The following is an 11756-nucleotide window of genomic DNA, read 5'->3' on the forward strand; positions in this document are numbered from 1 at the left end:
CAAGTGTCACTCTGATTGGAGGTAGTAGTGTAGCACACAGCGTGTGCGTACTCTCTCTCTGACAAATAAATAAAAATCTTTAAAAAAAAAAAGAAAAAGTAAAAAGAACATTCAGAGAACAAAAATAGTTTAAGGAAATAAAAAGTATGATAGAAAATGAAAGGCTCAATCAAATATTTGGAAGATAAAATGGAAGAACTCTTCCAGAAAATAGAGCAGTAAAGAAATAAAAAAAGGCAGTGAAAGGCGAGAACATTAACAGATTTGCACCATATGTCATAGACTGAAAAAGTGAATTCAGACAGAGATAAAGAGGAAACAGAGGAGAGGAAATTATAAAGAAAAGAATGCAAAGAAATGTCCTAAACAGAAGAACATAAGTTTGTTGACTGAAGAAATTGTCCCAGTGCCCAGAACAAGAGATGAAAATAGAACTTTACACATGAGATCTCAAAGGTTGGAGAGAAAAATAATTTTGCACAGACTGAGAAAAGAGAAGGAGTGAAAACAGAATAAGCATACAAAATATCCAGGAAAAAGAATTGTTTTAGAGTTCCCCCAAAACAACACCAGAAACTAGAAGCCAGCGTCGAGAGATGGTCTTCAAGATTCCTGCTTTTGGGGTCTCACTTACTTGGCATATGCAGTCTCCTCCCAGCTGGAGTAAGGCTTGTGGGGGGATATGGCTGAAGCAGTCAATGTTACTCTGGGGCTCAGCCATATAAGACCCTGCAACTTCCGCCTGGCTCTCTTTGGGGGTCCGTTGCTCTGGGAAGCCAGCTGCCATGTTTGGGGAGGATGCTCGGTGTCCTATGGAGAGGAGTCCACATGGGGAAGAGCGGGAGGCCTCCTAACCACCACCGGTGTGAATTTGCTGGTCATGTGGGGAACCGTCTGGGGAAAGGATCCTCTAGCTCTGGTTAAGGTCAGGTGACCGCGGCCGCCAGCCTGCAGCTTTACTGCAACTACGAATGACTCTAAGTTGGACCAACTGGCTGAGCCACTCCCCAAATCCACAGTGACCCACAGAAAAAGACGTCCACTCTGCTACGTTTGGGCTAATCTTCAACACAGCAACAGACAGTCCATAAAAATGGAAAAGAGCAACTCTCAAAGAACGCTAAAGAAAGATGATTTCCAACGTAGAATTCTATATGCATCCAAATGCTATACCGGCCAATTAAGCACGAAAGATGAAACAAAGACATTTCATGGGTGTCAGAGTTTTAAAACTTTGCATCCTTTCCTATCCTCAGAAGCTACTACAGAATACGCTCCAGCCAGACAAGGGAGTAAAACCAAGAGACGGGAAGTTGTAAGTCAGAGACAAGACTTCTGATAGGGAGTTCCCATTGGGGTAGTCAGAAGGCTCAGGACAGAACACATGTAGTCTAGAGATTAAAAAAACCTCGTTCAGTAGTTTTGTTTCTTAAATGAGTGTTACGTACTTTCTTTTACAAGTCATAGCGAGGGAAACACAAATTATGAATATTAATATTTCCTGTTAGTGATTATTCCATTCAATGTGATCGTGAATTAACTATAAATTATAATGGGGCAGATACTAGGATCTCATAACCAAAAAATTGATTGGCATCCTGTCCAGATCCTCACAACATGTATTGAGTCCAAAGATCTTTAAAAAAAGAAAAAGAGCTTTCAAGATTTGGTAAAAGTTTCAGGGCTAAACTGGTGATGAATGTATTAAAAATTAAGCAAATGCCAAACACCTCCAAGGGGCAAGCATGGCTGCGGGGATGAGTTAAGGCTCCCTTCCTGGCCGAGCTGTGATGGCACCAACAATGAACAGGGCTGACCGAGGTGATCATTTCGTTGTGGAAGTGTGGCTGGGTCAGGAAGGAAAGAGCGAAACCACCCGGCTTCCCTAGTGGAAAGTCCAACAGATTAGGACTGAACCTGACAAGGATTAGGCGTGGTAATTCAAGAGGATACAGACCTGCGGGTAAATACCAGAACCATCAGCTGGGAGGGTACACGCGTGGCTGAGGAGGCCACCATTTTCCTTCGAACTATCCACCCATAGCTACTGGAATCCTTAAACTGGGGCAGGGCGAGTTTTGATAACTAACTAAACTTCAAAAGTCTAGACGGGGGGGCCTGGCTGCCTCCAGTCCAGTAGAGCATGCGACTCTTGATCTCGGGGTTGTGAGTTGGAGCCCCACGTTTGGGCATACAGCTTACTTAAAATATCAAACAAAACCCAACAAAATCCAAAAAGCTCTAGGCAGGATTGATTTTATCCTCAGTGCCATAAGAGCGGGCCTGTTCATGGCTCTCTCTGGGATTTCTGGGACCTCGGGGCTCGGGCCATGTCTGCGAATGCCCCGCTGCTGCTTCGGGCATCAGTCGTGTCTTCATCACATCTATCTAGATGTGGGGGTCAATCTTGAGTCATAACATGCACCCTTCAAGGAGGCTTTACTAAAAGCTGGGGAAGTGGAGGGATTTACACTGCAGGCAACTTCAGCGTCCAGTCAGGCATTCTTGTTTCCCCAGTGACGCCACTCTTCCTACAACTTGGGGCCTCCTCTTCCCTTCCTCTGCCCCGGTCTTTGCAATCCTGATTCCCACTAGCTCCACAAGTATCACTTGAGCTACGCCTTTAGAGTATCTCACAGGGAGGGCCATTGCTCTCAGAGGCTTTACAGACAGGGCAAGCAAGTCAGGGAGCTGAGGCAGCTCAACACCCACAGAGCTGATGGGAGGCAGAGCTGAGACTCAGACCCAGGTCAGAGCCCTGCCAGCAGCATTCCTGGGGTCACCCTGGGGATGGACCTTCCTGGAGTTTGGTAAAGATGAGCTAGGGGAGAGTGGACATCTAGTGAGTATCCCTGTTAGAGACAAGGGTGCTTGGGCTGAGCTACCAGAAGGGCGCACGCAGGGCAGGTCGGTGGAGTGGCTCTCCAAAGGCCAGCTGCCTGCTGTCCTCCACCGTGTGCTTACTGTGTGTGTGTGGCCTTGGTCGTCACTACCTCCTGTGCAGTTAACAGTACCCCTTCCTCACAGGCAGCTATAAGGATTAGGAAGGAGACCTGGGTTGGGTCAGGGCCTCCTAACTAGCCACTGTATCTTCCTTCTGCGTGTGGCCCACACGTGTCGCGAAGCCACCTGGCCTCCTGGGAGTGGGGAAACAATGTCCACCCTCAAGGCCAGGTGTAAGATTGTTCTGAGGTTTGGGGGGGGGTGGAATGGCAAGGGTGGCTTGGGATCACAGGTCAGAAGGTGCTCCAAGTCAGTGAGGGGAGCGGGGGTGGGGTGTGTGGAGCCCCAGAGCCCAGAGAGGGAGAAAATGACCTCCCTGACGCCACTCAAGAAGTTGGCTGTGCAGCTGGAGCCTTGCTCCCGACCCCATGGCGACTGCAGTTCCAGCCCCTAAGAAACTGTCAGGTCCAAGGTAGCTGCCCAGAGAGATGCAGGTGGGGGGTGTTCTGGCACCCCCACCTCCCTCTGGAGCCACTCCTTGTCCCCTTCCTGCCAAGTCTTTCAGTTCAACCCACCGCTGGCAATACTTCTGTCCCAGGTGGAGAAAGGGTTGGTGAGGTCAGCTTTTCCAAAGAACAGGGCCCTTTCCTGCAGACTCTGAGACGGGAGGGCTGAAGGCCCTGTCCCCAATCTGCACCACCCGTTATGGTGGCTCCCTCTCCTCCCAGGAGCGCCTCCAGTCCTGGTTGTTGGGGAGGCGGGTGCCTGGGGCAGAGGATGGAGGTTCAGGACCTTGGAGAGGGACAGTCCTGTGCCCGCGGAGTCCTGGAGGCCGGCCACCCACACCTGCTTTCTCAACCTCTCAACACTAGTGGGGGGACTGAGAATTGACCAGAGCACGCTCATGGAGTTGGCAGGCAGGATGGGAACACAAGTCTGAATCCTGAGCCAACTCAGGGGCACCTGATGTGCTTAAACAGGCCCGCGTAACTGGACCCCAATGACGCACCAGCCAGCCACCTCTGGAGTACCTTCCGGCACCCCCCAACCTCCCAGGATGGGACCTGAGAACCTGGCGGTGACCTAATTCTTCTGAGACAACAAACGCCCCTGAGTGGCCCCACCATGATCTTCTCAACGCCCCAGCCCTGGCCGGGGCTGTCACCCACCCTCTGTGGGGCTTGGTGAAGAATGACCGGCGGGAGTCTCAGGACCAGACTTGGCCCGTCTGATAACCGCTGTGTCCCTGGTGCCTGGTCAGAGGCCAGTCCCAGGTGACACAGGAGGCCGGGTGCACTGTTCACAGACACACGTGGCGGACACCCTTGAGGCCAGACGCCCGAGGGCCGACTCAGAGCCCGATACACCGCCCCGCGCCCGACGGTGGCTGCCCACGGCACCTGCCTGGGCCCATTCAAGGTCTGGGACACACGATTCAGAATTTGTTATAAATACACGTGTTTGGTGAGTAGGGCGACAGAGGTGGAGAAGGTGCTGTACACAGCTGTAGAGGCTTGGAGGCTGAGCATACATCGACAATGAACAGACAGTCCCGCCCAGCAGGGTGGCAGCCCGGGCAGCATTCTGGGGCCTGTAACACTTGCTTGGTAGGCACCGGCGGCGGGGAGCTCGTCCAGGAGCTCGTCGTGCCCAGGCACCCCGAGGGCTCCCTGGCCTGAGTCCTGGGCAGCGTGGGAGCACCTGGGCTCAGCTCACATCATTCAGGGCCTGGGGGACAGAGAGAGCGCCGTCAGGAAAGGACGCTGGGTCACGTGATGGGGGCTCAGGCGCGGGGCCCCAGGTGGCCGGGCGGCTCACCTTCTTGGCGAACTCGGGCAGGGCCGGCGGCCTGGTGCACATCCGAGTTGTAGTACTTCAGCTGCATCTGCTCTACCTGCTCTGCGTCAGCGGCTGCACGGGGCTTCCGGAGAGTCGGTGCTCTGGGGAAGCGAGGCGGGCGTCGGGGCGGTGCTCTCTCGGAGCCGCCTGCCCCCGCCCCTGGGCCCCCGCCCGGCCCCCAGAAGGCGTGCAGCTCACAGGGTTTGCTGCACAGCATGAAGCCTATCTGGCCGCTGGGGTAGAGGTGGGGATGGTGCAGTGGCATAGGCACCACGGGGAGAAGAGCGACTTGCAGAACTGTCGCATCTGCTTGATGAGGTCCAAGGTGCAGCCACTGACACTCGCCTGTGCGGGCAGGGGGCATCAGCACCAGCAGGTGGGCCGGCCGCACCCCCCCTCCCATGCTGGAAGCCTGCTCACCTCCTGCCCACGCCCCTGCGTCCCCCACACTGGCCTGCTCACCCTGCCCATGCTGGAGGGCTGCCCCTCCTGCCTGCCTCCGTCCCCCCACGCCGGCCTGCTTACCCTGCCCACGCCGGAGGGCTGCCCCTCCTGCCTGCCCCCCGTACTCCCCCATTGGCCTAACCCCCTGCCCCCCCCGCATCCTCCCCCACGCTGGCCTGCTTGCCCCGCCCCCCACGTCCCCCATGCTGGCCTGCTCACCCTGGCAACAGAGGGCCGCCATTGTCCTTGAGGGCCGTCTTCATGAGCTGGTAATAGGACTCCTTGAAGAGACTCTCTGCAGGGCCTGCAGTGGTGGGGACAAGGGACAACGAACGCACTCTGGCTGAGACCAGGCGCCGGAGGCGGGGCGGGCGAGGAAGCTGCTTGCCCGCTGCTGCACCCTGCGGACAGGCACAGCTGCCGAGGGGCAGGGCCGGGACTGGAACCGGTCTGTGGATTCAGAAAGCTTAACCATGAGAGGCTGCTTTTGGGGAGTGTGGGGATCCACTGTCCCAGTATCTGAGAGGGCCCATGTTTACATCCTGTTCCTGGGGTGGGGGTTCTCATTGCCACCTCTGTCGAGACTCTCCACCCCGGGCCTTGGAGTTGAGAGACTAGATCCCACCACCCGCCCCGATGCTGGCCTCTTAAGAGCAGGGAGGGAGACTGAGGAGGAAGCTGGAGCCTCCGGGAGCCAAGGCCAGAGCACCACTCTCCTCCAGGCCCCAATCAACTTGTAACTCTGGGCAGTAGCGCTCTCCCTCCGCTGCTGAGCCAGGCCCAGGGTGGCCGAGGAGTGACCAGAAGAGAAAGCTGCAGCTCCAGCTCTGTGGACCCCCTCTGCCCTCCACTCTGCAAAATCAGCTGTGGGCACGGAGGGAAGGCTGGCTTCTGGCACTGGCCGCAGGGAGCCGAGGCCCATCCCTTAACACCCATAGGGTCTGAAGAGTCAGTGATGACTAACATCGGGCGTCCTGGTTCTGTTTCATGAACTCAAAACCGTCGCCCACGTGTAGGGTCCAGCTTGGAGCTGGAGTAGCCCACAGCCATGCCGGCAGGAACTTCTTAGAGACCTGGATGACATCCCTGGGGACGGAGGAGGGACCCGGCTGGGCTGTGGGGGTGAAAGAGCCCTCCACTCCGTCTCATGGCCTGGTCACTTGGGCAGCCATTCATCTCGTGGAAACCCAGTCCTCTGCTGCCTCCTCACGATGGGGGGCCGGCTCCTGCCTGTCACTCAGCCCACACCCCACCATCCCTGTGCTCTGTTCCTGGACCAAACCGCCCCCCACCCGAGTGACTTTCTTGCCAGGTCAGAGGAAGGGAGTCCAGCCTCTGCCTCCCACATGGCCAGCTGCTTCTCATCCAGGCCTCAGCTGAAACCCATCTCCTCGAGAACAGCGCTGACCAGCCTTCACCCTAAGCTCTGAGCCTGCCTTTGCCTTCATGCCTGCTCCGCAGATGTATCGGATCACCTCTGAGGTCTCCTCCTCTCTAGAACATCAACTCCAAGGGGGCAGGGACCGGACCTGTCCATTCACCACTCACCAACACCTAGAGCACTGGCTGCCCCCATAACAGATGCTCATTAAAACATGCCAGTGTAAAGGGCAGACACACAAGTAGCTGCAATGCTCCTGGGTCTTGCCAGGACTTGACTTAAAAACCAGCTTAGTCTTACGAAGAACCAGCATCGGGAGCACACCTACTCGTGCCAGGCCCTTCACTGCAGTTTTCATTGAATCCTCCCAACACGTTTTGAGATGAACAAGAGGCCGAGCAACGTTGAGCCTCACCCAGGGTCCACAGCCAATTCAAGGGCAGAACTGGGATTCGAACCCAGAACCCGGCACTCACCTCGTCAATCTCACACTGGACCACCGGACTCACGGAGGAATGCTTCAACACCTCCCGCAGGTTATCCGTCCCCACCCCCGATGATCAGCACCTGAGGGGCAGGATCAGTCAGGAGCCGACCCTAAGCTGATCAGGACGCCACGGCGCCCCACCAAAGCAGGCTCCAGCAGGACTCAGGGCCTGGGCCGCACAGGGTGCACATGCACTCACACAACACCATCCCAACAGGGTAGGTTTCTCAACTCCGATGCACAGACCTCATTACTTCATTTGCTACTCCCAGAAATGCTTTCCTGCCTCAGACCTGGCACGGGGGTGTCCCCTTTCCTGGAAACTCCTCCCAGGGGCTGCTCCTTCTTACAGAAGCAGGCCTCCGCCAGAACTGTTTTGCTCCTAGGGGCTGTGGCAGCCCCACCATAATGATTAGCCACTCGCCCCACTTACTTCCCCTGGTGTTGCCTAGCACTTTCTGACCACCATTTAGGAAGCCCCTGGGCTGAGCACGGGCACACCCGGGACCTCCTGCTTTATTCTGCGGGACAATGAGCATGGGTTTCTATCTCCGGGCTGAACAGGCGGGAGCTGGGGTACCTTGCGTGGGTTGGGGTGGCTGCAGAGGGGCAGGTTGGCTATCATCTCCTGGTAGGAGAACTCGTCCCTCTCTGCTGGATGACGCCGTCCAACACCAGCACATTGCCGTGGCTCTTACTGGCTGGAGTGACAGTCAGGGACCTGGGTCCCCCTGGAGTAAGAGGCAATGTGCCCACCCACTAGCTCCCGGCGTGAGAAGAATCTCCCAACCTGCCAGGGGTTCAGGGGGTGAGTGCTGGGGCGACGCGTGGCGAGGATGGGCAGGCAGGCCCGCCCAGGTGAAATTGGGGGTGTCAGGGTCCCTGCTCTGACGTGTCCGGGACTGACACGTGGAGCTCGGCACTGGGGCCAGCGCGAACTCCGGGTGAACGCTGACAGTTTGCAGGGGGAGGGGCGGGGGCAGAGACGGCCCGGGGGGCGGGGGCGTCCGGAGATAAAGGGCGCAAGACAGGGGTCCGGCAGGAAGAGGGGCGGCCGGGGCTGAGACCGGGTTAGGAGGAGTCCCGGCTGGCTCCGGGCGGCGGGCAGCGGGTGGTCTGGGCTGAGGGCCGCCGCAGGCGCTCGGAGGCGCGGGCCCGGGCCGGCGGTGGTACCTGCGGAAGACAAGGATATCCTGGTACCGCGAGCGCTGATGGTGGAGCAGCTGCTCCACCTGCAGCGACAGGGCCTGGCCGGGCCACAGGCTGCACGTCTCGCGGAACCAGCCCTCGTGGATGTCAGCGGGGCCGAAGGCGGCGGGGCCGTCGGGGCCGGGCTCCATGGCGGGCAGGCGGGCGGCGCGGGGCGCGGGCCCGGGACTGCAGGCCGCGCGGAGCCGCAGCACAACGGGACCACCTCCGCCCGCCGCCCGTGCGGCAACCTAACGCAACCGGCGGGGCAGGGCCCACTGGTAGGGGCGGACCCAAGCCCACCAATGGAGGCGCGAGCGCCGGCGCGCGGCGACCCCCGAGGCCCCGCCCCCGCCAGCAGTCGGAGCGCGCTCATTGGCCGCCGGTCCAGAGCGCGGTGCCCAGTGGCTGGGGCGGACCGTCCGTCGGCGGCAGCAGGGTAGTGCGGCTCGCTCCGAGGGGCCACGTGGGGGCCGGGGCCGGGCGGCCGGGCCCGGGTTCCGGCTCGGGGCGGGCCGGGCCGGCGGAGGGGATCCGGGTCCGTCCCCGGGCCCCGCGCCGCCTGCGCGGTACAGCCTCCGAGGTCCGGGAGGCGCCGAGGGCCGCAGAGAGGGAGCGAGGGGGTGCCCGGCGCGGACTCCCCGAGCGCTGGGACGAGCGGGCCGCCGGCTTGAGCCTTCGGGTTGCAGAACCTGGAGCGGGCGGCTACACTGTCGGGCGCAGTTACGTTGTTGCGCCGGGGCGGTAGGGTAGAATGTATCTCTTGCCGCGTCCCTAAATGTAGCTCCTTGTTGGACTTGAGCGGAGCGTGTGGCTAGTCGGGGGCGCACTGAGGGTTTTTATGTACTTAAAAGGACCAACACAGCTCCCTGACTTGAGCGAGATCTAGCCATTTTCTCCCGATTCTCCGACCCCTGAGCCGTGCGGGCTGCTGGATAGAGTTCTTTTCTAAATGAGTTTCTAAATTTACCAGCAGTGTCCCGGAAGAGGCCAACACATGCATATTCAGCACCAAATAAGACTGGCACGCGTTTTTTTTTTTTTTTTTTTTTTTTTTTTTTTAACAAACGGCTTTGCTCTTTGAAGGGTGGGCGGGAACGTGCTGTTTTTAGAAAAATGTCAAGGAACTTCTCTGAATCACATTAAGCATGCTAATTACCAAATATTAAATGCTAATTGCTCTACACGCATAGTTCTTCGCATGCCAGGGAAGGGAGATGAAACTGGTATAAGCTACTGGGGACATGACAGGGATGTTTTTTGACTGATGTTCTGCAACCTCCACTTGGAGATGGGAAGCGTGTTCTCTGTAACCTCAGACGAACACACTAGACTTTATCAGTTAGTGCAAGCCTCAAGGCTTGCAGCAACAATGTGTCTTGGTTGACTTTAAGCTCCTTTTCCAGGGAAGGTGAGCCAAGACAATAAAAGAATTGCTAGGAAATGTCTCATAGGGAGCTGCTTGGGGAACGAGGTCATTCAGGTAAGATACAGCCAACCCCTCTGTCCAGTTACTACAGGCTTGCCTGGGGTCAGTCCTGTACTTCCTCCCTCAAGACATTTGCACCTCAGAGCTGTGACTGCCTGTTCACTTGTGTGTACCCTGAGCCAGACTGTAAACTCCATGAGACTAGGGATGGTGTCCCTAGCCAGCAGCACTGGAGAACAGGCTGAGTTGACGCTGGAGGCCTGGGCACTGGTCCAGGCACCTCGTAGTCAGCTGTCTTGGCCTTCTTCCATGGATTGTACAACCGAGACCAGACAGGGGCCCTGGCCTTCCAGGGGCACTGGAAGGTGGGGGTGGGGGCAGTGGAAGATCAAGTCCATCCCATTCCTCCCGCAAGCTGAACAAAGCTGCTCCAGCATGTATATCCTCAGTGGAGAAGGACTGTAAATGAAACCATTTCCCCTCCTGTAGAGGAGGGGAAACCAAGGTTTTGGCTTCAACACCAACAGTGAATGGGATCCCTGGGATGGGGTGTATAAGCAGTAGCTCAAACCTTCCCAGCCCAAAGAAAACAAAGGCCCTGAATAAAGAGCAGGCAGAAAAGTCCCTAGATGTCCAGGGCCACGATCCCATAAATGTCACTTGGCTTCGGATCACAAGGAGCAAAAGTGGTGGTTCTGCCAGAAGTAGCTAGTACACTGCCTGGTTAGGTTAACAATGGATATGGAACAGCAGGATGGAGAAAACCAAGGTATAGGATGAAACGTTGCCCCGAATTCAGACCCACGTGCATTTAAGATTCAATTGTAAAGCATTCCTGTCTAGTGGGTCCACTATCCCAACCTGCTAACGTGTAGACGATTTGTCCACGGGGAGGGGAGAGGTGGGCGAATGGCTGCTGTCCAAGGCACAGGCTGCAGTGGGACCGCCGCAGGGCCGGTGTGTGTGTCTGTCACTGGGGAGACTTCCAGCAGTTAGCACCCAAGTCCTGTTTCAGGCACTGTTTCAGCCAGGCAGACGGCGGTGGCTGGGAGTGGGAACGAATTTGGCCACGGCATAGGGTTACTTATTGAAAATGTTTATGGCAAGCTAAGGTACCACCAACAGCAGTGTGCCTCCTGGAGCAAAGAGCCCTTCTCATCAATTCTCTCTCCACCCCCAACCCTGCTGGCTCTGCCACACCCTCTTCTGGGGCACAGAAGCAGTCCTCCACGACTCGGCTCGGACTGACACATGGCCCTCGGGACACTCACCCATCCTCCCAGGGCCCTGGGGAATCCCAAGTGCTTTCCCCATGGTGTCAGACTCCAGTGAACAGAACTACAGCTGTTTCCCAAACATCCCCAAGGCTCTTGTCTCCATCCCGCGGCTTAGCAGTTCTGGACTTTTGGTTTCAGGGACCAGTAAAATTTCAAAAAACACATTTGGGGACTGACATTAGGTTGCCAACTCTTTCTGTTCCAAGGAAGGACATTTAAAAAGACCTCAACTAGTACTATGGTCCCCATCTTTTTATAAAGCAAACGCAAAACGTTGCCACAAAGACAAAACTAATAAGAGTCATTTCTAAATAACAGGGAATCACCTACATCTCTAAGGAACTTAACACACTGTCTTTGTTCTGTCCCCTCCGGCCAGTGGTGAGCCCGCTGTGGCCCACTCAGCAAGGCCTGGGGCACACTGCTGTGCTTACTCCCCGTGGTTCTCAGACTTCAGCCAGCAGGGGAATCATCTGGAGAGCTTGCTGAGCCCGGCTTCCCAGGCCACCGCCCCTGCTTCCTGGTTGGCAGGTGTGGGGTGGAGCCTGGGGTTCTGCTCCCAGCAGGTCTCTCGCAGAAGTCCACACTTTTGAGTAGCACTAATTACAAGGTTCTCTGGACTTTCTCCCTTACTCTTCAAGGTCCAACCCAAATGTGCCTTTCGTGAGGCCTCCTTAGTAGAAAATCATTTCTCACTCTTAAAAATTCCTATCTGTCCGTTTTTTTTTTTGTTTTTTTTTTTAAATAGCAGAGACTCTGCCATGTTTG

The 11756-nt window shown here is 56.6% G+C and overlaps 1 pseudogene; it reads right to left on the bottom strand.

Moving 5' to 3' along the window:
- Positions 1-4650: 4650 nt before the first annotated feature.
- Positions 4651-8534, bottom strand: LOC121099817 (annotated as a pseudogene).
- Between the last annotated feature and the right edge of the window lie 3222 nt (positions 8535-11756).

Source organism: Ursus maritimus, unplaced genomic scaffold, assembly GCF_017311325.1.
Source record: "Ursus maritimus isolate PB19 unplaced genomic scaffold, ASM1731132v1 scaffold_32, whole genome shotgun sequence".
In the NCBI taxonomy this organism is placed as follows: Eukaryota; Metazoa; Chordata; class Mammalia; order Carnivora; family Ursidae; genus Ursus; species Ursus maritimus.